The sequence below is a fragment of the Ambystoma mexicanum genome, chromosome 10 (genome assembly GCF_040938575.1).
Source record: "Ambystoma mexicanum isolate Mex_15411 chromosome 10, UKY_AmexF1_1, whole genome shotgun sequence".
NCBI lineage: Eukaryota > Metazoa > Chordata > Amphibia > Caudata > Ambystomatidae > Ambystoma > Ambystoma mexicanum.
The window spans coordinates 1,544,435,825-1,544,461,838 of NC_090932.1; positions in this window are offsets into that span (position 1 = coordinate 1,544,435,825).

Genomic DNA, 26,014 nt, shown 5'->3' on the forward strand with positions numbered 1-26,014 from the left:
TCTCCCCCTCGCTCTGTCTCTCTCTGCCCTCCAATATGTATGTATATGTCTTTAGACTTTGTATACTCCCCTCCCCCTCTCTGACTCTAGTCTACCCATCTGTGTTTGCTCTCCCTTTCTCGTTCCTTTTATTTTTGTCGCCCCGGATCATTCTATTTCAGAAATCGGAAACCTGCCAAATTGAAAGAACGTTTTTTGTTGGGGGGACGAGCTGTGATGTGTCTGCCTTGCCTTCTAATCGGCGGCTGCCTTTTTGGGAAAGGCCTCGTGGGCAAGAGCTCTGCTTGACTGCCAGGCCTCCGCCCCCCCAACCCACCTCCAGGAAGGACAACGCTGTGTCCAGCCAGGGTCCAGGGCCGCTGCTCTCATTCCCTAGAACGTCGTTTTTATATCAAAGCCTCCACACAAAGGTAGATTGCCCTGCAACAGTAGGCTGGCAGGGCTGGGGCAGAGTCAGTCGGAAGTGAAGACAATGTGACATAGTGCAACATAATGTCGTCTACTTCCCACTGCTGCTCCTTCTACCCCCTAACTCGTTTCCTTCTCACATCAGAGTTTTAGAATGATTTGATGGGGACGTAAAGCTCTCTATATAAACTCCCAACATAGCATACCTTCACCATGGGCCATTCTGCCTCTACAGTAATTGGTGCAACCCTTTAATGAACAACATTGACTGTACACAGTGCTTAACATCATGGATTTAACAGGCTCAGAAGGTTTTGGAATGGCTTTGGAAAATATCGACTATAGTTCTGGACCACGTAAGCCTAGAGCCACTGGGGCAGCATGTCTGGTCATTATGGGCATATAGTGCCTGAGTGAAGTGCGAGTTGTTAAGGGGGGCTTCCGCGCACCTAATGCTCTCAAAAGCGGCCCCCGGAAGGGCTGAGGCTTTTGACACCCGTGGGTGGGTTCGTGCGTGCAAAAAATAGCCGTGGCGGGCTGGCGCATATAATTGGCCCGGGCAAGAATGAGTAGACCCAAGGTGGAGATTGTTGGTCAAATGTTTTGCAAATACTACATTTTAAAGGAACTGTTCAAAACTACTAGACGCATAGTGATGTAACCAATCAAAGTGGCCCACTTTGGAACAAAAACAAGTCCATTTTGACCAAAAATACCGGGCAACGCTAGTGTGTTGGGCATGCAATTCGAGCATTGCCCTTGTCCCATCTCACCAGGGCAATGCTCGGGGAAGCAAAGCTCCGTGTGACGGCACGAGAGTTGAGCCGAAGTGTGCAAGGCGGCCTCCCTCCCCGCTCATCACAGCATCGGGGAGAGGATGAGAACCAGCGGGGGTGGGCAGCAGGAGGGCCAGTGTTCAGCAAAAGAGACCAGGAGGCTGGACACAGCACCGAGGGGCCTTCAGCTGGCCCAGCCAGAAAAGAATGAGTGCAGGGCTGGACTGGCCCATGGGGAACTCTGGAGATTTCCCAATAGGCCTCTGCACACTGGGCCTCTCTTTTGTGTGGTATTTTCCATTTTTCTCATACGAAAAGGGTTGGGCTTGCTGAAAATGTGTAGAATGGGGCCACTTTGAAAATTATTTTCAGGGTCTCTTTTGCTTCCCAGTCCACCCCTGAATGAGTGCAATTATCAGGTATTAGTGCCCGGAATTCCTCCTTCCTAATTGGCTGAGCCCAACGGAATGTTCTATTAAGCATGCTAAACAAGAATTGTTAACGGTCTACTTCAGCAGAATCCCATCCCAACACACACATCTCTTGATCGCTCTTGATCGCGTCGCCGCCAAGTGGCCCCATGTCAAGTGTGGAACTTCCAGCCACGCCAGGTATTTCCTCTGACTAGAGCTTGCATTCTGGGGCTTGTAGTTTCCTATTTTGCCAGAGGGGGACAATTGGATTTGGTACTGCTGGCTTCCAATTGCAGGGGCTCTTACTAAGTGCATCCTTGAAGTTTTGTCTAAGTGCCGATGTGGATTAGGGATTGGATTTGGCCTATCCCCTTCTCCTAACAACTACATAAGCACAAGAAAAGCACTACCGGGATTTTAAAAAAGGGTCTGCCACACTGTCCGGATGCTTGAAATTCAGGTAATTCTTCTGGTAGTCATATCCTTTAATGAAAGAGTTGCCCAGAGCCAATGACGGATGAGGAAATTGGGTCTAACTCAAGTCACCCTGGTTAGTGGAGGTCCAGAGTAATTCCAAGTGGTTATAACGAAAATGCCAAAAGGCTACAGAGCCGATGGACTAATTGAGGAAAGACAGAATATGTCCTATTGAAAATTAAAAGATGAAAAATTAAGAAAACATGGTAGCCATCAGGTCAGTTAACGACTAACCTTGGGATACAGACCAATACATGAAAGAATAATCAAGAACAGAATATGTGAATTTAGCCATGAAGAAGCTCACTTTTTTTTCGCTACAAGATTGAGAGTGGATATCCAGCGAAATATGTGTCGGCTAACAGAGGCTAACAGAGAGAATTATCTTGCTTGAATTACCTAGCATATGTTCATTTTATTTGTCCGAAATATAAATGAAAGATATACTCATTTGTCTTTATGCCTATTTGAAAAGCTATTGAAATATAAAATATGTTTTGTTATACAATCACTCAACTTGTGATGGTGTGTATGTCAGCAAGGTGCATTATTGTTTGGGATCCAGCTTAGTAACTCCAAGTGGTCCTGAAATCCAAACCAGGCTGGACTGGGTGAACTCTGCTTTCTTCCTGTAGAGCTGGACCAGAGGGGCCTTAACATATTGTGTAGCTCTTAGAACAGGGTCTGCAACCATAGGTTCCCCAGATGTTTTAGATTGCAATTCCCACCCAGCTGAGTCAGTATAGTCAATTATGAGGGATCATGGGATTTGAAGTTCAAAACAACTGTAGAGCACACTTTTAGGTTTTGTGCAGAGGTGGGTTCTTCCACTGAAAGGTTTGATTGTAATATGGGCGAGGTTCTCATTATACCATAACCAAGGTATTTGAAGCCAGTAAGCATGTTTGGCATGAAGTGTGGAAAGGCGATGATCGTTTCCCACTAGACGAGTTAGAATAAACCTCATGGGAACGCTGTCTCAGTTTGCCAAAGGCTCACGGATTCGGGCAACGGGACTAGAAATGGGTCTGGTTTCCACCAAAGCCAAACTTAAAGCCGCTCGTCTAAGTCAAGCAGCAAGACTTGTTATGTCGCATATGACATTCACGATTAATCGATTCTATAAGGATCGGAAATGAGTATAATGCCCAATATTCAGACTTTTATTAATTAAAACTGATTCTGATAATTTTGGAGTTTAAAATTCAATAGTGAATGTTCCCACAGAGAAATATGATCGTTTCATTTAAATCGCCATTAACACCCGAGCAAAAAATAAATTGCAGGGTGCCAACAGACTTACAATATCTGTCTACCTGACTCAATATTTAGCTTGGGTGAACTGTCCTGGCATGGGGTGACTCAGACAATCTGCAATTATGAACTGTTTTACACAGGTTTTCAACGTATCTATGACACTGCTACTCATTGTGTGACCCGCCAGATAACTCCCATGATCCTTCACCACTGACTATGCTGACTAAAGATAATAGGAGTTGAAGTACAAAACATCTGGAGCACACTGCCTCAGGAGTGCGCGGTACAAGACCCATTAACATTAACATTAACCATGGTCTCTAGCAAGCCCCCAGAGGCTGTCGGAGTTTAGAGGCGCGATCATCTGTGCACTTTTTAGGAGCAAACCATTCAACACAGTCGTGGCCGGGCGTACCTTTCGATTTAACGGTAGCAATAGTAAACCCAATTTATTTCAGTAATCAAACCATAACATCGACATAATAAATTAAAACAAAAGGTTTAGAAAACTTGGTTGTCTACAAGATGCTTAATATTGTTGGTAGTTTAAATAAACTGGTGCCATGAGAGATGCAGGTATGACAATGGTTTTATGAAAAAGTTTTGGAAATGACAGTCTTGGTTTTCCCGGTTGCCTTGGTGATGATCCATTGTTGTTTTTAAAATGTAATCCCAGGTTGATGGCTGAAGGGCCTTTCATTAGATTCTAGGTAACCCCTTTATATGCTCTTTTAGGAATGTACTGGAAATGGTGCTATCAGGCGCCCCCATTTTTCTCCATGAATTTTCTTGCATCCAATAGGTTATTGCACAGGTGAAGCTTTTGACTAATGGTATTACATTCAGCACTCAGTGTTCTTTCTCCAGTAAAGTGCGCATTAACCAATATTATTTTGTGAATTTTAGATGTGCAATAATTGGAATTACGGGGTGGATAAAAACTATAGATGATGAAACAGTAGTAGATGTCCATCCTACTGAATTTTGGATTTTCTTCTAATGTGTTTTTATAGAATGTATTGTTTTGGGAATATTTAATTTTTTTAATTAAAACTGAAATCAAACTAATAAACGAAAACTAAAAGTGAAACTGACTCGGCTTGTTTTGCCCTATCAGTGCCCACCCATCTCTAAAGGGCAACAGGACCGGGTATTGGTGCGTTTCATTTGCCTCTTAGGGTCTAATCGGGAGTTGACACTTTTCGGGGTCAGGAACCTAGGCAAGGGCAAGCAGGTTAAAACACCCTTAAGAGTTGTCTCACCTGGGTCACACCAGCCCAAACCTCCTCAAAACCTGGCCTGAGGATGCCTGGATGGGGAAGATGAGCCTGGCACACGCTGAATTGAAAGGAAGATGGTTAAGAGAGGAATGGGGACACTGTTCCCTTTACTGCCCCCACACATGACAATACAGGCAAAGACAGGCGGAGACACACACACCATGTTCCTCAAACTCAGAGCAGTCGAAGGGCCACATTACACGGACGGCGGTAAGGAAATAACGTTACCGGTAATTGAATACCGGTAACGCTAAATTTCCTATCCAATTACGACCCGGACTTGCCGCTATTAGCGCCATCGTTAAGTACGGTGGCACTAATAGCGGCAAGTCCGTGGGCGCGCGACCCCCAGGTTGGAAATAGCGGCATGGCGATAATAGCATCCCATCACAAGGTAGGCGGACATGGCAATAGCGGCATGGGAAAGACCCCAAAACCCCCTACCGGCATGGCGCTAATACCGGCATCGCGAACCACCCGTTAAGAGACCTGAGCAGTGTGTCCACCTGCCACAGGTGGACACATCCAGCACAGGTGTAGGCGATGGAGACTGTGGCAGCACAAAAGGGCACACAACACCCCTTCCCACACCCCTTCCCACACAAAAATGCTTCCAATACTTCCCGCATTACATGGGCTGGAGGATATGATTGCAGTGCGGCAGCCTCAACAACAGGCAGCACAGAGGAGACGCAGGAGGAGTACGAGTAGGAGTAGGGCAAGACAGGTGCAGCAAGCACCAGCAGGGCACCCAGAAATACCACAGAACCAGCAGGAAGAGGACAAGAAAATTGCACATAGCCGTACCAGCGCTGTGATGGACCAGGCATCCGGCCTCTACAACACACAGCACCGGTCCCCAAGCGTGCCGGGCGAAGCCCTCCTGTACGGCCATGACAAAGTGCCGAAGACAACCATGGCATGTGTGATGCGGGACTAAATTTACATCAGACGGAATGTGCCTATGCCACCTGACATGCAAGCGCAAGATGAGGATGATGTGGATGGTGATGAGGATGGCCGAAAAGGCCCGCAGGGACATGCAAGTGGCAATGTCCAGGAGGGACACGATGTGCGTCAGCATCTGATGTATCAGATTCCATGACATCCAAGGTATGACCATTATGCATAAAGATGGGTATTACTGCCCTGATACATGTGTTCAGTCCCACAAAGAACCATCTCCCCAATACAGTACACACACACAATGATGAATACCAAGCCAGTGTAAAATTTTCAACAGTATATTGTGAACAAAAGACAACAATAAGTGCATGGCCCCAACTGTGAAAACATCCCTACCCCCCCTCCCCCCACAACACTCCCAAAAACACCCCTACCCCCTTCCCCCCACAACACTCCCAAAAACACCCCTACCTCTTCCCCCCACAACACTCCCCAAAACACCCCTACCCCCCTCCCCCCACAACACTCCCAAAAACACCCCTACCCCTTCCCCCCACAACACTCCCAAAAACAACCCTACCCCCCTCCCCCCACAACACTCCCAAAAACACCCCTACCCCCCTCCCCCCACAACACTCCCAAAAACACCCCTCCCCCCACAACACTCCCATGTGACCCTCATGGTGTGAACGTGTCCTTCTCAACATGTGGCACCTAGTCCTTGCTGGCCCTAATTGTCAGTTCCTGCCCCGCCATTTGGTGGTTGTGATGTGGTGCGCCTCAGGTTGCGCAGAGACCGGCGTAGGGGGCTAGTTTGCCGGGAACCAACAGAGGAGGTGGTGGCCGGTTCATCCTGGGTTGTGAGTGGGCATTGGCGCTCAATTGCGTCTGCTATACGGTGCATAGCCTGCCTGAGTTGGGCTATTTCGTTGCAGATCCTGTCGGTGCATGCCTCCATGCCCTCCCTTGTCTGCTGTGCAAAAATACCGAGGTCCTCCCTCAGACGGCCTACCTCAGCCACATGCTGCCCTACTAGCCCAGTGATCTCCGTCTGCCTCTGAATGATGGCTGAGAAGTCATGTTGCATGGTGGGTGCTGGTGGGATGGCTGATGCGCCTTGTTCCATTGCACTGGCCTCAGGTGAGAATACCTGGGGGCTCCATGACCCTTCAAGGGTGGGGGTGGGTGACCCTCCTTTGCTACCCGGACCTGAAGACAACCTCGGGCTTGCCAGTATGGAGTGTGTTGCTCTGGGGCTCTGGCTTAGATCCACAATGCCAGGTGCCTCCTCCTCATCCGAAAGTGGGGCAGTGGCTGCTGCCTCACCCGTTGAACTGGTGGCAGCAGAGTGCATTCCCTCAATGCTGCCTTCACTTGCTGAGAGACACACTTCCGTGGGTGCCACGACGGCAGCAGGCATGGCCTCTGGCTGTGTGGAACTGGTGCCCCTGCTGCCTTTGTCCCTCTGGTCATGGTCTTGTGGAAACAGAGAAATTGACATGAGGCCGGGAAGCCCAAAAGGAAACACACCAACACAGGTTACAAAGGACATACAAAGCGCTTTATTTCAAAGTTACAAGGTTACCAAAGTCAATTGACATGCGAATAGCTATTCGGCTCTCTGACTAACACACAAACCTTCAACGTTAGGTTCGCACTGAAAGTGGGAGAGACCGAACATCGGGATGCTCGGGTTTTTATACAGTTTGTACCACATTGGCCAGCCCTCTTGCAAGTTAACCATTCTTGGAACCATGGCTAGGGTTCGTAGCCAGGTCGAACACACAATTTCCATATATTAGATCAGTTCCGCTGATACGGTTACATATTTACATATAGGTTAAACAGAGGACAGGGTCTTAGTTCACGACCCCAACAAGTAGCCTGCGGACATATTATTCATTCACGGGTGCGGAGGTCACCATGGCCGAAGTCTTACTCGAAATGTCATTCCGCCTCCATTTTGTGATTCGGGGTGACTTCCACACTGCAAGAATACCTAAAATGGCGGCTAAATCCAAGATGGCGGCTTACACGATTCTTTAAGGTCAAGACCTTGCCGCGGAACCTATGTACATAGTATCCTTTAGACAGTTTGGCGTAGGCCAACATACATTTAAACGATGCGATTGGGGTTATAATATTATATCGATTTCCACAGACCCTCCTTTTGGCCTATGCCAAGTGCTAAAACATTATTTCCTAATACTTTTGAAAATACTTAAAGGCATTAGCATCCATAGGTTCCGCATCATTGTCTGAAATGTCAATAGCCATAAAGTTGTTCATAAGAACTTCTTGCAACATGAATTCTTTAGATGCTGTCTTCGGGGTATATATTCTACGCCCTATTGCGCTCATAACTTGGGCACAACATCCCCCTATCATTCCGCATATACTCGGGAGGCATTGAAAACAGCAGCAAAGGAATAACAGAGTCCCTAAAATACCTAAAATAACAGAAAGCACCTTCCACCCCCAAGATCGTAGAAAATCCCAAAACCAAGTACTAAGGCTCCAGTCTCCTACAGGGATATGGACTTCAGAACTAAGAGTGTGTAAATTCTGAATTGCTTTGAATATTGTTGGTGAAGAATCTGGAACGAAAACACAGCAAGCGGACCCCACTAATTTACATACTCCACCTCGTTCAGCTAAAATGACATCTAATGCCATTCGATTTTGAAGTGCTACCAATCTTACCGCCTTTTGCTCTAAGGTCATATTTTAAAGTATGTCCGTGGTCCGGTTGATTGTTTTCTCCAACACCCTCGCTAATCCCCTGATGTTTTCTGAATTTGCTATTTGTCCCCAGAAGGGAACTACTGATTTGGCTATATCCCCGAACACTTGTCCAGGGGTATCTCCATCATTATCCCGTCGCGGGCGAGCCTTAGATACCTCTAAGGTACTGGCTATAAATACGCCTGGTAACAATATCCCTAAATAACAAGTCCCCTGCCAATCCTTCGGCAACCAGGGAAAAGCAAAACTACCACACACAAAATAAACCGGTCCCCCTACATACAAATGCCTATTTTCCCCAGTCAAATTTACAATATTTATACAAGGCTCGAAATCTCCCATTGGCCTAGTGCCGTTTCTTTGTACACAGAAAGGGACAGAACCAGGACTATGATTTACAGAATAAGAAGGAGGCATGGCATCCTTATTGCCTATCGGAGCCATCTTGAAAGAAACTAGATTTTGAAAAGGAAAAGAAAGTTTATCAGACGGCCTAATAGAAGCGATATTAGGTCTACTCCTATTTGCGAAAAGCGAGCATCCCAGGGGAGTCAATTCACGTTTTTCAAATTCATTCAAATTAGTCCCATCGAAGTTCCCTGAGATGCTATCATTCCATCGGCCAAAAAAGAGTGCTCTAAGAGAGGCATAGCAAGAGGTTGTTAGAGGTAAGGGATGTATATACCATCCCAGTCCCTTGTTCCCATGTTGTGGTAAGTGAGTGCAGACCCAACAATTACTCCTATTGAAAATAGCATGCGTAGCATTCATCACTATCATCAAAGTGTTATTATAATATTTCTGTCTATGCCGAGAGTCCCTAGGGGACAGAGTATGAAGGTGTACAGAGGGAGTCAAAACAGTTGGTACAATTTTGGTCGGTAACAGAGGCTTCAAAGGATAAATTTCTTCAAAGTACCAAAGTCCCACAGCAGCAGTTGCAACACTAACAATAATCAAAACGAGAACACAACAGTACGTTTTCGGGGCCCAGGCACATTGTCCATTGTTCGAATTGGTCACCTCCTTATCTAATAGTTCAATACGAGGAGCAGCGGTGAAGGCGGCAGGCATCATAGTTCTCCCGATCGACGGCCCCAATGTTCGTTGCTGGCGGCACTTCGGCCGCGCGACTTCTTAGTCCTTCCCAACCCTGGCCAACAGAACCCCCCCCCTTTTCTTTGTTCCAAAAAAAGGGAAGACGATAGTATTTCAATCACTCCTTTTTCTTCCAGATGCACGATACTCGTGCGGCGATTTTATTTGCGTGGTCGAAGGTTGTACCGGATGGTACCCAAGTTTGTTGAATCCAAAAGCAAAGTATCGTCGCTCCCTGAGGGGAGCGTCGTATCAGTGGCGACGGAAGTCGCAGAGCTCGAAACAAGGTTTTCCGGAAGTGATTGATCAAGGGAGTGCGGAGACAAAATGGACGGCTCCCGAGCTCCTCAGGCTCAGAGAACTTCTCCGACGCACTCACAACGCTGCCTGCTACTCCGAGATCAGAGAGTGTAGCACCAGCGAGGGGTTCTGTTTCTTCTGTAACGTGTGGCGTTGGGTGAGGGATCTTCTTGATATGTGTTGCATGTATCCAGCTCTTCTTTCCTGCCACCCGCACTGCCGTCCTGGTGACCAATAAAACCTGGTAGGGTCCCCACCAGCGAGGCGCGAGACAGGAAGACCTTTCATAGGCCTTTACCAGGACCCAGCTGCCGGGCAATATATCGTGTCCTGGGCCCGTAAACCGTACAGGTAAGGCAGCATTCACCTGGTGGTAAATGAAATACAGATTTTTAGTCAATTGATTACAATAGTCTATGAGCAATACATTCTCCACATCCCTCAGGGCTTTAGGTTTAGGGAGACCCCAAATATTAGCAGGCCTTCCCATTACTACCTCGAATGGAGAGAGCCCAGTTCTAGTCTGGGGTGTGGTGCGCATAGCTAACAACACAATAGGTAAAGCATCTGGCCATTTTAATTTAGTGTCGGCACATGTTTTTGCAAGTTTGTTTTTCAAAATACCATTGTGTCTTTCTACCAACCCCGCACTTTGAGGGTGCCTAGCTGAATGAAAACGTTTCTCTATCCCTAAGGCAACACATATTTGTAACATTACGGCTGCGATGAAGTGGGGGCCGTTGTCCGACCAAATTATCCTCGGGAGCCCAAATCGAGGAAAATAGTCTTTTACCAAGATCTTTGCGGTGGTCATGGCGGTAGCATCTTTGACGGGGAAAGCCTCGACCCATTTGCTAAAAGCACAAATGATAACAAGAACATATTTCAAGTTATTACATCGCTCCATTTCAATAAAATCAAGGTGAATGGTTTCAAAGGGGACAGAGGGGGGCCCGAAACTTCCCCTTGGAGTCACTGTCCCTTTACCCACATTGTGCTGCAGACAAATCATGCAGTTCTGAAAGAGTTTTTTTGCAGTTTCCAAAATTTTATCATTCACCCAAACCTGCTGTAATATCTTCGCAATTTGCTGGGCACACACATGTGTTGGACCGTGTGCCATCGTGACCATTGCTAATACATAAGAATCAGGAAGCAACCATTTCCCGTCAGATGCGTCCACCCAACACCCTTCGTCATCCAATTTCCCCATGCCTTCAGCCCATTTCCTAGATTCTTCAACAGAGGCATCAGTCTGAATATCTCGCACAGACCCAATGCCTTCATCTATTATACAACCATCTCTCACTTCCCTCGAAGTGTACATGTCTGTGCTAAGGTCTGTAGCTGTTTGTCTAGCTATCAAATCTGCAAAAGCATTTCCTCTTCCCACATTATCTATGACCTTGCGATGTGCTGCACATTTCATGATTGCTAATTGTTCAGGGAGTGAGAGCGCTAAAAGTAGTTGTACTATTAAGGGACCATGCTGAATCTTGGTCCCGTGTGAGGTCAGAAACCCTCTTTCCGACCACAGTTTTCCGAAATTGTGAGCCACCCCAAAGGCATACTGACTATCCGTATAAATGTTAACTCTATGCCCTTGGGAGAGCTCACAAGCGCGGGTCAACGCTATAATCTCTGCGGCCTGCGCGGAGTTATGCGGAATCCTTTTAGTTTCTACGATCTTGTTCAAAGTAGTAACTGCATAAGCAGCTGTAGATGTGCCATTCGGAAGTTTAAAACAGGAGCCATCACAAAACAGCTCCCCTTCCGCATTCTCCAAAGGAGTATCTGAGAGGTCTATTCTGCCCTTTGTTTCTTGTTCGGTGGCATACAGGCAGTCATGTGATCCGTCATCGCCGCAAGCAGTAGTTTGCGGGAGAGGCAAAAGTTCAGCTGGATTGAGAACACAACACCTTTTAATTTGGATATGAGGAGCAAATAGAACTAATTCGTACCTGGTCAGCCGGGCAGAAGTAAGGTGTTGTGTTTGAGTTTTATTCAATAGAATATCGACAGAGTGAGGTACCATCAAAATTAAATCGTGGCCTAGGACCATCCCCTCACTCTGTTTTACAGACGCAGCGGCAGCAGCAACAGCGCGCAGACATCGCGGCAAAGCGCATGCAACAGGATCGAGGGCGGAGGAATAATAGCCGCACGACCTATTCTTCCCTCCATGTTCCTGTGTTAACACAGACAAAGCACATCCATTACATTCATGCACAAACAACACAAAGGCCTTATCGTAATTTGGTGTACCCAGAACCGGTGCTGAACACAGCGCGGCTTTGAGAAGCTCAAATGATCGTTGATGTTCCGATTCCCATGGCAATGGCAGAGAAATGCCCTTCTTCGTCAAAGCCAACATCGGTTTTACCACTAGGGCAAAGTTCGGGATCCACAGTCTACAGTAGGACGCCATCCCTATCAGGGCTCTGACTTCCTTCTGTGTTTTTGGGACAGACATGCCAGAAATGTGTTTTATTCGTTCAGGTGTCAATCTTCTCCCCTCCTTTGACAGGAGGTAGCCTAGATAGGCAACCTCCTGACAACAATATTGAAATTTCTTAAGTGAAGCTTTGTGACCATTTTCGGCTAAATGAACAAGCAACAATATAGTGCCTTCTTTACAAGCTTTCTCAGAGTCTGCAGCCAGGAGCAAATCGTCTACATATTGAAGCAGCGTGCAAGTAGGTGGTAATTCAAGGGTGTCGAGCTGCTCTTTTAAGGCTCTCCTATAGATACTAGGACTTTCAGTATACCCTTAGGTGCCCTTGTGAATGTAAACGAGCGTCCCCCCAAGGTGAACGCAAACAAATACCTGCTCTCCTCATGTATCGGAATACTAAAGAAGGCGTTTTTTAAATCTACAACACTAAAGTGTGTAGCCGTAGCAGGGATCATTGTTACGATCGTTGTTACATCAGGCACGATTGGAAATTGTGGGGCTACCACCCGGTTAATAGCACGAAGATCTATTATAAACCGGTACGGAATTGCATTGTCGCCTTTTTTATACACTGGCAAGATCGGGCTATTACATAAGCTACCTGTAATCTCTTCAATCACTCCACGATGTACAAAATCGGAGACAATGCATTTCAGAGCGCGCTCTCCTTCAATTGAAATTTTATATTAGGGAATGCGCGGTAGCTTAACCCCATGTTTCAATATTATCTTAACAGGATCAATGTGCAATATCCCGACATCATTATCGTCTATTGCCCACAAATATTCTGGGACAATGTCAAATTCGGGAGGTAGAGGTCGGGTCAAGTATTGGGAGTTAAAGGGTTGCTGTGGTGAAACTGTTAATCTTATTCCGTCAGGGGAACAATGAATCACTGCATTCAGTTTCTTCAACAAATTCAACCCCAGCAAATTTTCTCCACTGTTTGAAGTAAGAAGAAAAGGGCACTGGTCTGTAAAGGACCCAAAGAAACGGATACCGGCGCAGAAACCGGACAAACAGTTGGTATGCCAGAGAACCCCATAGAGACGTTTGTTTGCCCTGACAGTGGGATGTTTGGAACCCTCGAATGGTCGATGGAGCACTTTTGTGCTCCAGTGTCGATCAAGAACTGATGTTTCCTATTCCCCACCAATAATTCAACATAGGGGCCCTTCTGAATAACGGGAATAGGTAAAGGTTCCAAACGCTGCTTCGGGCAATTCTAGTAAGGCAGGACTTCATCAAAGGGAAGTTCCTCAGAAAGATAGGCGGCGGAAGGGTGATCAAATATATTTCTCGAGTCCATACTCGGAGTCTGATTTTCCCGTGAAAAAGGTTGTTGGGGATCTTGTAGAAGCTGACCCCTATCAGGGCCCCCTGCTCCGGGGCGGCCCCTTGGTCGCCTACCCATACCTCCAAATGTGCCTCCTGACCTCTGACGAAGGGCAGGGCACTGTGCTCGCCAGTGACCTTCCTGGCGGCAATAAGCACACTGATTAATATTTATAGAATTTGGAGGAGTATTTCCCCTTGGAATGTACTGACCTCTAGTCTGCGTCGTACCTCCTCTGGGGTTTCTAACAATTTGCTGCAACAATACCTTAGTCTTTAGGTCACCCCTTCTTTTTTCAATTTTCTCTTTTTCATTATTAACCCGATTCTCATAATACTGAGCCATATGCAAGACCTCTGACTGAGATTTTGCCTGCCAAGCGCTCTCTGAGGACATAATTTGTGACTGGATGTCGGGCAACAATCCACGCACAAATTTGTCCACAAACAACCTCTTCCCCGACTCTGTACCTAAATCCTGTCCACTGAAGTCGGAGAACACCTGTTCGAATCTATTAAAGAATTCAGTAGTACCTTCAGTTTTCCCTTGGACGCAGGCCGTAAGCTTGTCCCAAATAATCCTTTTTTCTGGGATTATAGTTTTTAATTTAGCAACTATTCTATCGGGTAAGGTAAGTATTACCTGGGGCGGTTTCTCACCAGCTAGTCGTTCCCCATCTATTCTAGTTAAGTTTACCCATGTATCCCCTAACCCCGGCACATCATCTATTGTTCGTACCTGTTTCCATACATCAACAGGTAAGAGCACTGGAAACAATAAATCCATGTCACTTAAGGTGAACACACAAGACTGCAAAACGGATTCTATTTCTTTGTAAAACCCTGTCGGGTTCTTCCTGATATCAGGGACTGATTGTCTAATCGTGTTCACTTCCTGTCGAGAGAACGGGACGTGAACAAACTGCGATACGTAATGTGCAGGGATATCCATCGCGGCAGCACCAGTCGCCGCGTTGGCGGGGATTTCTACTTTTGGGACAAAGGTCGGAGGGACCTCTCTCATAGGCAACTGAGATATAGGGACCTCCGACCGCTTACTGAGCAATAGGGCCAAATCGAGCGCTGAAACAGCTGTAGAAGTGTCGGGCGAAAAAGCTCTTTTACAAATACCCAATAACTCTATGGGGCAACCAACCTTCTTCCTTATACATTCCTCCTGTAAGTGCTGTACCATCACTTGGATTACCTTCCTTTGCATCTCTACCGTGTATTGACTATATGTGTCATACACCTCATCTGGCGGTATCGATGAATCCGAGATCCATCGAATCGCGTCTTTGGTACAAATTCGTACTTCCTCAGGTGCTGAACTTCGGCACGAAAGGAACCGTTTCTGTGCATACATCCTGTCGTCCTCATCATTCTCGTTTTGTAACCTTTCAAAATCCCTCCTAAACTCAAACAATCTGTCAACATGTCCATATACTTTCTGCTCTGTATCCCTCGAAAGTGCCAAGGCATTCAGATCTCTCACCCCTTGTGGGAGATCCGAAGTCTGCAATCTACCCCACATTACACCTAAATGAATCCCCAGTCCTTCAATAAAAACGTTTTTCTCGGGAAAATCGTGCAAATTAGATAATGTTGAAAGTACATCAGTTTGATCACCTTTTTCCATGCAATGTTTAGCCCAAGCAAATAGTTCCTGTTTCCTGCCCGCAGGAACAGTACTACGAGTCACAATTTTCGACCCTGCACCGGGATCTGATTTAGTGAACACAGGACTCCCCAGAATCGGAGGTGTAGGTGAACCTAACAAGGGTGCAGGGGAAAGAGGTAATGTAATAGACGAAATAGACAGAGGAGCGACAACCAAAGAACTAGGGGCAGTAGGCTGCGCAGAAGGAGTAGGAATAACGATAGGAGCAAATAGCAGGAACGGGCAAGGTGCCCACAACGGGAGCATACGGAGGTGGCGCTGAAGAATCAGGCCTCCGTTCGTTTAATATTTTCTCAATAAACTCCTCAGAAACATGGAAATCTTTAGAGGGGTAAATTTTCTGGACCCCGAGCGAGAAAGCTCTATCCATCTTCTGGGTTTCATCTAATCGTTTTTCCTTGTCATACAACAATGCCTTTTCGGCATTCGTTTTATGACGTCGTGCATGTTTATCCCTACTTTTAAGCTGCTGTAATGCTTCCTTTTTCCAATTTTGTAACACATCAAAGGCTGCTGGCCTAGCCTTCTTTTTAAGCAAAATCGACTCTAAGTATTCAATACGGGGGATCTCAAAGCTACCATTGATTGGCCACTGAAATTCGGAGGCATTTCTGGTCTGTCTGTGCCAAATGTCATTAAATACAATACTACCAATGCCATACTTACAGTACATAGTACACGCCGGCGACCCCTCCTGTGGTGCCGGACGGCTAAATTCCAAAGATTGTCGATCGCTGCGGAACAGAACCCTAAAGCAGCTAGACAATTTCCCAGGCATTTCTCAAAAAAATTGGTGTTACCTGGTCCAATAATTGTGTCTGCAGATACAATACGCCAAATTCAAATTGTCAGGGTTAAATTAAGAGCCGGGTCACGACTGCACCTGACCAAACCTAAGGAGGACCGTACGGTTTACAAAGGACTTCAACTAACAAATTTTACCTGCGTTCGGTGGTTTCGGCAAATCTGCCCGCCTCGGAATTGGACCCTCGTCAAGATGCCGTGTCAGACCGCACGACTATCGCCCAAGGATCGGATCGTGCAGCGCTGCCGAGGTATCGCGTCTCGATCGGTCGGGCCCGCAGAATCACACCGTCCGATCCCGATTCGATAGTCTGCGTCAACCTTCAATGATCCGGCATCAATCTTGAGGGTCCCTATTCGGGCGCCAACTGTGGAAACAGAGAAATTGACATGAGGCCGGGAAGCCCAAAAGGAAACACACCAACACAGGTTACAAAGGACATACAAAGCGCTTTATTTCAAAGTTACAAGGTTACCAAAGTCAATTGACATGCGAATAGCTATTCGGCCCTCTGACTAACACACGAACCTTCAACGTTAGGTTCGCACTGAAAGTGGGAGAGACCGAACATCGGGATGCTCGGGTTTTTATACAGTTTGTACCACATTGGCCAGCCCTCTTGCAAGTTAACCATTCTTGGAACCATGGCTAGGGTTCGTAGCCAGGTCGAACACACAATTTCCATATATTAGATCAGTTCCGCTGATACGGTTACATATTTACATATAGGTTAAACAGAGGACAGGGTCTTAGTTCACGACCCCAACAAGTAGCCTGCGGACATATTATTCATTCACGGGTGCGGAGGTCACCATGGCCGAAGTCTTACTCGAAATGTCATTCGGCCTCCATTTTGTGATTCGGGGTGACTTCCACACTGCAAGAATACCTAAAATGGCGGCTAAATCAAAGATGGCGGCTTACACGATTCTTTATGGTCAAGACCTTGCCGCGGAACCTATGTACATAGTATCCTTTAGACAGTTTGGCGTAGGCCAACATACATTTAAACGATGCGATTGGGGTTATAATATTATATCGATTTCCACAGTCTGGCCTCTGGACTCCTCCTGGTTCCCCTTGAGGATGTGGCGGTGTCCCCTGTGGCATCCCTCCTGGCTTTTATGCTGGATGTGGGAGCAGGTGTCGCAGTGCGTGGCTCATCAGTTTCTGTGTGTGATCCTCTAGGGGTGAGAAATGGGGATATTCATCATTCATGGGTCGACCTGCCTTATGCTGAATGATTACGTCATGCCGTTCTATGCATTTGGGCTCTTTAGTGTGGGTGCAGGTAATGGGGATGTTGGGTGGGACATGCATAAATGGATCTGGGTTGAACGGATATGTGGTGATGCATGCATGTCTGTTGGTGGCTGGATCCACGACATTCATATGGACACATGATTGGGGGGCCATCACACTTCACTGTGCATTGTTGGATGCATACACTCACCTCCATCGGACGAAGTGGGCATGCCATGCTCCATTTCTCCTACTCCCTCTATGGATTCCACTCCAATTGTGGATGCACAGGTCTCCTCCCACTCACGGAGCTTAATAGGCGATTTGCTGCCTCCTCCTGTGCCCGTATACCAGGTTGCGGTTTACGGCCACGATGTTCCTCACACGTAGCCGGAGGTCGTCCCACCTCTTGCGGCAGTCTTTAACTGTGCGGGTGGTGGTGCCTACCGCGCTGACCTTGGTGGCAACCTCTGCCCAGATGGCCTTCTTCTTCAGGATGGCCTCCCGCCGCATGTCATTGCAGAAGACCACCTGTACATTTGCCGCCAGTGTCTCAGCATTACAAGCTCCTCCTTGCAGAATTTCTCCTTGCGTTGCCGCTCTGTAGATTTTTTCACGGCCTTGGGCATCTTTAGGCTGTCCTGGAAGGAGTTTTGTTCGGGTTTCCTGGTAAGGTGTCCTGGATAAGGAGGATGGCAATGGATTGTGTTTTTAAAGATGGCCGCCGTGCTCTTTCCCATTCCTCTGCGATGACGCTATTTCCGGTTCCGCAAAATAACAGTCACCGCTATTAGCGGTGACCGCTAATGGCGATGACCGCTATTTGCATGTGGCGGCAGGTCGGAAGTGCTATCAGCGCTTTCGACGATGCCGTTATGGGACTTTTTGGGGACTTTTGCGGCATGGCGATAAGGTCATTACCGGCATGGCGGTAAGGTCATTACCGGCATGGCGCTATGCTCGTGCCCGCGAACTCGTAATGGCACGCAATTTGCGGCCTCTTGCGAGGGCGGACACGCTAATTGCGCCATGCTGGTAATTGCCAATTTTTACCGCACAACGTGTAATGAGGCCCGAAGACTTTGATAACAGAATAATAACCCTGCAAAAGCTGCCACAATTTTACCAGCCGGAGATATGCACCGAGGGAGCCCATACACAACAGCCTGAGATATGCACCGGGGGAGCCCATACACAAACAGCCTGAGATATGCACAGAGGGAGCCCATACACAACAGCCTGAGATATACACCGAGGGAGCCCATACACAACAGCCTGAGATATACACTGAGGAAGCCTATACACAACAGCCTGAGATATGCATCGAGGGAGCCCATACACAACAGCCTGAGATATACACTGAGGGAGCCCATACACAACAGCCTGAGATATACACTGAGGAATCCCATACACAACAGCCTGAGATATGCACCGAGGGAGACCATACACAAAGCTTATGGAATCCTGCACCATGTCCCAAAGGACTCTTTAGTCCTCATTACGGGTCCGACGGCAACCGTGCCGGTAAAACTGGCAGGTAGCCGCCGGACCCGTAATGAATTACCGGTGTCTGACTTGCCGGACACGGTAAATCAGGTGCCGGTAATATGTTGATCCCCATTGGAGTGGGGACCACAGAAGCACTGGCACTGTTAATAACGGTGCCGGGGGCTTCCGTGAAAGTCTGCGGGCGGGTGCCTCTTTGCCCCGCAAGTCAGACATGCCGGTGGGAGGGCACCCGCCACCCGCCCCACAGACTTGTAATTTGCTGGTCCAGAAACAACGGTGCCGGTAAGCTTACTGGCACCGTTGTTTCCGGAAAGGCAACGTTAAAATGAGCAGGTCCAAAATACAGTGGGGAATGTGAGTTGAAGGAAAGCACACACCCTTTGTTTGGTGGAATTGGGGACATGCTGCAGAAGCTTGGACTTGTGTGGTTGAGTGGCATTGTGCTTTTGTGTTGGCTGTGTAAGCAGGTATGGAAAGGTGGGCTGTCTAGGGGATGAAGTCAGAGCGCTTACTATGAGGATGGCATGGGAGCATTGGCATTTGCGAGTGGGGCATTGGCTGTTGATGTTGCATGAGGGCTGCCTGTGGGTTAGTTATGATGGAACTGACTGGGAACAGACTGCAAGTGGTATCTGGGGACAAGATAAGACATGGGTAGATAATGTTACTCTTCAGTGACTTTTGACATCTGACCTTCCATGTTCACCGATTGTTGGTCTGTTGATAATAGTACTCTCACATTACCTTGGACGCTAACCTCTCCTTGCTTGCTTTTCCCACTTGTGTTATTAATAGTACTCGTCTGTGTACTTTGCTTGCTGACCTCTCCTTGTTTTCTGATCCCATCTTTGTTTAAAATCCCAATAACATTTACTGGTAATCCCTTTTCTTCCTCGACCCAGCCCTAATCCTATGAGGCATCTACCTCCTGAGACAGGCAGCCTGTTAAAAATAAACGTTCATTTGATAGGCATTGGCCCCACCTCTACTTGGGTGGGGGCGTGGGGGATATAAGGTCCACGCTTACCCACTTTTCCACCTGTCCATGCCACAGCTGTGAACCCCTCAGCAATATGCCCCAATGGTAGGGGAGGAGAGGAACTCAGAGTACTGGGATTACACATAAGTAACCTTGGTGCTACCTCCATGCCCCACTTCTTTGTCTCAGTCCAAAGCGTATGAGGACATGCAAACCAGTATATGAGAATTTTGTCCAAACAAATATAGTTTGGAAAGAAAATGCAGTGCAACCAGCATGCCCCTTTATTGTGTTATTCAGTAATTAGTGCATGACAGTACAGCTGATCCAAAGGACCGCCATGGCAAGCATACAGCTTGTGGTGGTTGATGAAAGTCTCAGGGTTCACCCAAGTTGCTGCTCTACCAATGTCACCGAAGGGAACACCTCTACATGTTGTCCAAGATGCTGATGTAGCCCTGCTTGACCTAACCTTCACCTCTCCAGGGAGTGGGGAGCCAGCGGGCTCATAGACCATGTTTATGGTCATCCTTGTGCAACTACTCAGGGTTGCTTTGGACACTGTCTTACCAGAGAGGCCAGTGCAGAAGCTACAATATAGCTCCTTGCACTGTCTGGTGCTCACACTATTCTCCCACATCCAAAGGATGGGGGAGGCTGGCCTCAGCTCCCTCCGGAGAGGTGGAGACAATGATGTGAAATTCAGAGATGACCATAGGCGTAAACAGGGGGGGTGGAGAGGGTGGACATGAGACTCCCTGGAATTAACCTATGGTAAGGCTACATAGAGAGGAACCTCTCATTTTACCTAGTCTGCAAGCAGAAGCCCTGATAGCCAAAATAAGGCACATGTAGGGCAGAAGGTTCAGAATGAACCCCTCCATGGGCTCATGTGAGGGTGGAGGGAACACTCCTTTAGTAATCAAGGCAGATCCAAGGTTGGAAAGGATCACCTTACTCTTGGGTGGGCTGTCTCTATTCCCTTGAGAAGACGCAAAGCCAATCTTTACACAGGTTTGATGGAAACCCAGGACACCCTGAACGCTCTGATGTTCTGCTAACTGTACCAGTAAGGTGGAGGAAGGAAGACATGATCCAGGGCCAGGATTGTCCAACTCCAGGCCTCGAGGGCCATATCCATGCCGGGTTTTCAGGATAACCCTCATTAATATTCACAAGATAAATTTGCATGTGACGATTCTATATGTATGCACATTTTTCCTCATTAATATTAATGAGGGCTATCCTGAAAACCAGTGAGGATTCTCCTTCTCCAATAAATGTGTAGAGGAGCAGGCGTACACATCTGCAGGAGATCCTACTCCCCTAGCTCCCCTGTATTGGAGACATGAGCTTGTGCCCTTTCTAACACCAGCTATTGTACCAATCCTGCAGCGAGTATTTGGATACGGTATCCATTAAGACAACCATATCGAATGTACCCTCAATTTGGTGACAGCCTGCAGGAGGAGCTCCCTGAAGGAATATGAGAAAGAGCTAAGAAAATGGACTGATGACATCATAAGAAAGTGTACACAAGGTCCTGAAATTTTGAATGAAGACAATGACCCTCATTACGAGTTCGGCGGTAACCATGCTGCTATTGGCGGCATGGCTGCTGCCGAAATCGCGTAGGGATCCGGGTCCTTGGAATGAGGACTTACCGGGCCATTCCAAGTTCGTATTAGGCGCACTTCTAAAGTCAACCAGGGAATGTTATTAGGCCCACTTCTGAAGTCAACCAGGGCACGCTAATAGGCACATTTCTAAAGTCAACCAGAGCATCTCAATAGGCACACTTCTAGATTCCACTTTGCTCAGAGAGGATATTAGGCGCACTTCTAAATTCGACAAAGGCACGCTGATAGGCACACTTCTAAAATCCACTTTGCACAGAGAGGGTATTAGGCACACTTCTAAAGTCAACCAGTGCACGTTAATAGGCACACTTCTAAAGTCCACCAGGGCATGTTAATAGGCACATTTCTAAAGTCAACCAGGGCATGCTAATAGGCACACTTCTAAAATCCACTTTGCACAGAGAGGATATTAGGCACACTTCTATAGTCAACCAGGGCATGTTAATAGGCACACTTCTAAATTCCACTTTGCACAGAGAGGGTATTAGGCTCACATTCTAAAGTCAACCGGGGCACGCTATTAGGCACACTTCTAAAGTCAACCAGGGCATGCTATTAGGCACACTTCTAATGTCAACCAGGGCACGCTATTTGGCACACTTCTAAAGTCAACCAGGGCACGCTATTAGGCACACTTCTAAAGTCAACCAGGGCACGCTATTAGGCACACTTCTAAAGTCAACCAGGGCATGTTAATAGGGACATTTCTAAAATCCACTTTGCACAGAGAGGGTATTAGGCTCACATTCTAAAGTCAACCAGGGCACGCTATTAGGCACACTTCTAAAGTCAACCAGGGCATGCTATTAGGCACACTTCTAAAGTCAACCAGGGCACGCTATTAGGCACACTTCTAAAGTCAACCAGGGCACGCTATTAGGAACACTTCTAAAGTCAACCAGGGCATGTTAATAGGCACAGTTCTAAAGTCAACCATGGCATGCTACTAGGCCTAGTGGCAAGTGGCACACTTCTAAAGTCAACCAGGGCACGCTATTAGGCACACTTCTAAAGTCAACCAGGGCACGCTATTAGGAACACTTCTAAAGTCAACCAAGGCATGTTAATAGGCACAGTTCTAAAGTCAACCAGGGCATGTTAATAGGCACACTTCTAAATTCAACTTTGCACAGAGAGGATGTTGCAACTAGACCACAGATGTGCTTTTAGGCAGACTTTCTAAATGCAACCAGACCACAGATGGAAGAGTTTACATCAGTTTCACTTCTAGGGTTGAGTGGTAGGGTAGTATGGCGAGAAGTAATTGCTTCTGTCCCCGCCCTTGCCACACTTACTTATTGTTGGCTTCTTGCTTCTCCTGCGGATACCTGCAGATACGGTCTGGAGCCGTCTTTTTAGGAGCCGTCTTTTGCCTCAGGGTCCTTAGCCGATGGGGCTGCACAGGCAGAGGGCTGCCCTGGAAGGGTCGTTGAAGGTGAGGTGGTTGTGTTACCAATCAGGGTAAAATGGGGTCAAGTGCTCTGCTCGCCAGTGCAGCTCGCAGCACAAAGGGGGCCACGGATGGTGCCTCTGATGCCTACAGCCATGGCACACGCTCAATCCACCAATCAGGGCATGGTGGGCAGTTCGGGAGGCGGGATGGACATGACCAGGAAGCAGGGAAAACAACGAGGGTTGAGGGAGGGAAGGCAAGGGCAGGGGGACCAAGGGTATGCAAAAACGCCTAAAATGGGTTCAAGTGGCAGCTCTACTTACCAGTGTAGCTCGCAGCACAAAGGGGGCCACGGATGGTTGTTCTGATGCCTACAGCCATGGCACACCCTCAATCCACCAATCAGGGCATGGTGGGCGGGTCAGGAGGCGGGATGGACATGACCAGGAAGCAGGGAAAACAACGAGGGTTGAGGGAGGGAAGGCAAGGGCAGGGGGATCAAGGGTATGCAAAAAAGGCCTAAAATGGGGTCAAGTGGCAGCTCTACTCACCAGTGCAGCTCGCAGCACAAAGGGGGCCACGGATGGTGCCTCTGATGCCTACAGCCATGGCACACGCTCAATCCACCAATCAGGGCATGGTGGGCAGGTCGGGAGGCGGGATGGACATGACCAGGAAGCAGGGAAAACAACGAGGGTTGAGGGAGGGAAGGCAAGGGCAGGGGGACCAAGGGTATGCAAAAACACCTAAAATGGGTTCAAGTGGCAGCTCTACTTACCAGTGCAGCTCGCAGCACAAAGGGGGCCACGGATGGTTGTTCTGATGCCTACAGCCATGGCACACCCTCAATCCACCAATCAGGGCACGGTGGGCGGATCGGGAGGCGGGATGCACACGACCAGGAAGCAGTGAAAACAACGAGGGTTGAGGGAGGGAAGGCAAGGGCAGGGGTACCAAGAGTATGCAAAAACGGTCTAAAATGGGGTCAAGTGGCAGCTCTGCTCACCAGTGCAGCTCGCAGCACAAAGGGGGCCACGGATGGTGCCTCTGATGCCTACAGCCATGGCACACGCTCAATCCACCAATCAGGGCATGGTGGGCGGGTCAGGAGGCGGGATGGACACGACCAGGAAACAGGGAAAACAACGAGGGTTGAGGGAGGGAAGGCAAGGGCAGGGGGACCAAGAGTATGCAAAAACGGCCTAAAATGGGGTCAAGTGGCAGCTCTGCTCACCAGTGCAGCTCGCAGCACAAAGGGGGCCACGGATGGTGCCTCTGATGCCTACAGCCATGGCATACGCTCAATCCACCAATCAGGGCACAGTGGGCGGGTCAGGAGGCAGGATGGACATGACCAGGAAGGAGGGAAAACAACGAGGGTTGAGGGAGGGAAGGCAAGGGCAGGGGGACCAAGAGTATGCAAAAACGGCCTAAAATGGGGTCAAGTGGCAGCTCTGCTCACCAGTGCAGCTCGCAGCACAAAGGGGGCCACGGATGGTGCCTCTGATGCCTACAGCCATGGCACACGCTCAATCCACCAATCAGGGCACAGTGGGCAGGTCAGGAGGCGGGATGGACACGACCAGGAAGCAGGGAAAACAACGAGGGTTGAGGGAGGGAAGGCAATGGCAGGGGAACCAAGAGTATGCAAAAACGGCCTAAAATGGAGTCAAGTGGCAGCTCTGCTCACCAGTGCAGCTCGCAGCACAAAGGGGGCCACGGATGGTGCCTCTGATACCTACAGCCATGGTATGTAGAACACTGCTCTTAAACATTACCACAACATGTGCCCAAGCTCAAACAGTACAGTGCAGAATAGGTAAAGGGTACCGCCGATAAAATATGCATGCCATGGCCAAAGGGGGGATCATTGTCAAAGGCAGTTTTACAGCACATGACCACATATTTGCACGCTGCATAAACAGTAAAGAAATTATAGAAAAGAATGGCTGTTTTAGAACTCTGGAAAATGTATCAAGAGGAGAAAGAGGACCAGCCACAAGAAGAGTGGATGCTTAATCAACATAAAGGGGAGGGCATCAAGCCCTCAGCTCCTCCTACTCCATCCAAAACTAAGAATGTAGATGCAGAGGAGACAGGATTGTATCCTTTCAAAGAATTAAAAGCAGCGGCGTGGTATAGTAACCCGACATATGCACCCCCCCACTTATAGTAGCAACGACAGTCCAGAAGAGAGCAAAAAGAAGGAAAACTCATGTAAGTTCATACGAGATAAAGGAGAACGAAGCAAGAGATCGAATATATCAACAGACATAGATAAAGAAATTAAGAAATGGTACGGAGAGAAGGATAGGGTCGATGAGGTAACACTTGTACAGAATGAATGATGGGAGGACAGATATTACTCAAGTTAGATCGGAAAAACATTGAGGAGGTTAGGCTAATGGAAGACATAAATAAGCAAGAAAGGAAGGCTAGGGAACAAGAAAAGTGGTTGAGGCACGATGGCAAGAAAGGAAAAGCAGGGAATGACAGGAAAAGATATATAGAGAAGAGAAAGACAAAAAGCGGACACAGGAACAAAGAAAGTATGACAGAAGAAATAAATAAAAGAAAGGGATAGGAGAGAAAGAAAGAGCGAAGATGAAGAGGCACAATGAGTGTAGGAAAAAAAGATTCCAGAGAAGAAGAGAGGAAGAACAAAGAAAAGAAGAACAAAGAGAAGAGAAGAAATAAGAAGGAAAGCACAAAAGCAAGAAGAGAGGGCAAGAAGGGATGCGAGAGAGTGAAGGGAAGTTGAAGAAGGAATGAAACAGAATAGTAGGCAGCGAGATCTTGACGCCAGTCTCGTTCTCAAAGAACGAATAAGACCAAGCAAAGAAACACAGGGGCGATGGGAAACAATAAGCAAAGTTTTCCCAATCCGAGAAATGGCTGAAGAAATACATAAGTAGCAATAGAAGAGGAAAGATATGATGCAGAAAGTATTGGAGAGACAATCAATAAGATATATCAGCAAATACGGCAGAACAGCGAGTATGGGACTCAAGGGAGCGGCAGATGATCTCTGATCCCAAAAACACAGGATGAGGAGAAAAACATGTTCATTGATGAGCACAGAGCGCTGTCTTTAAGTAGATTAGATTTTGATAGGGAAGAGGAGGATGATAGACACATACCGGCTGGGGTATAGCAATGTCAAACGAAGAAAGGGAGTCAGGTTGTGACATAGTGTCACGAACCGAGGAAGCTGGCGGTTGTGGCCCCGTTGGCACTTGAGCCGCCATTGATATTGCCGCCACGTTCCCAACCACCGTACTGTGACGGTCTAGTTTTTTCAGAGTACGCCGTCGC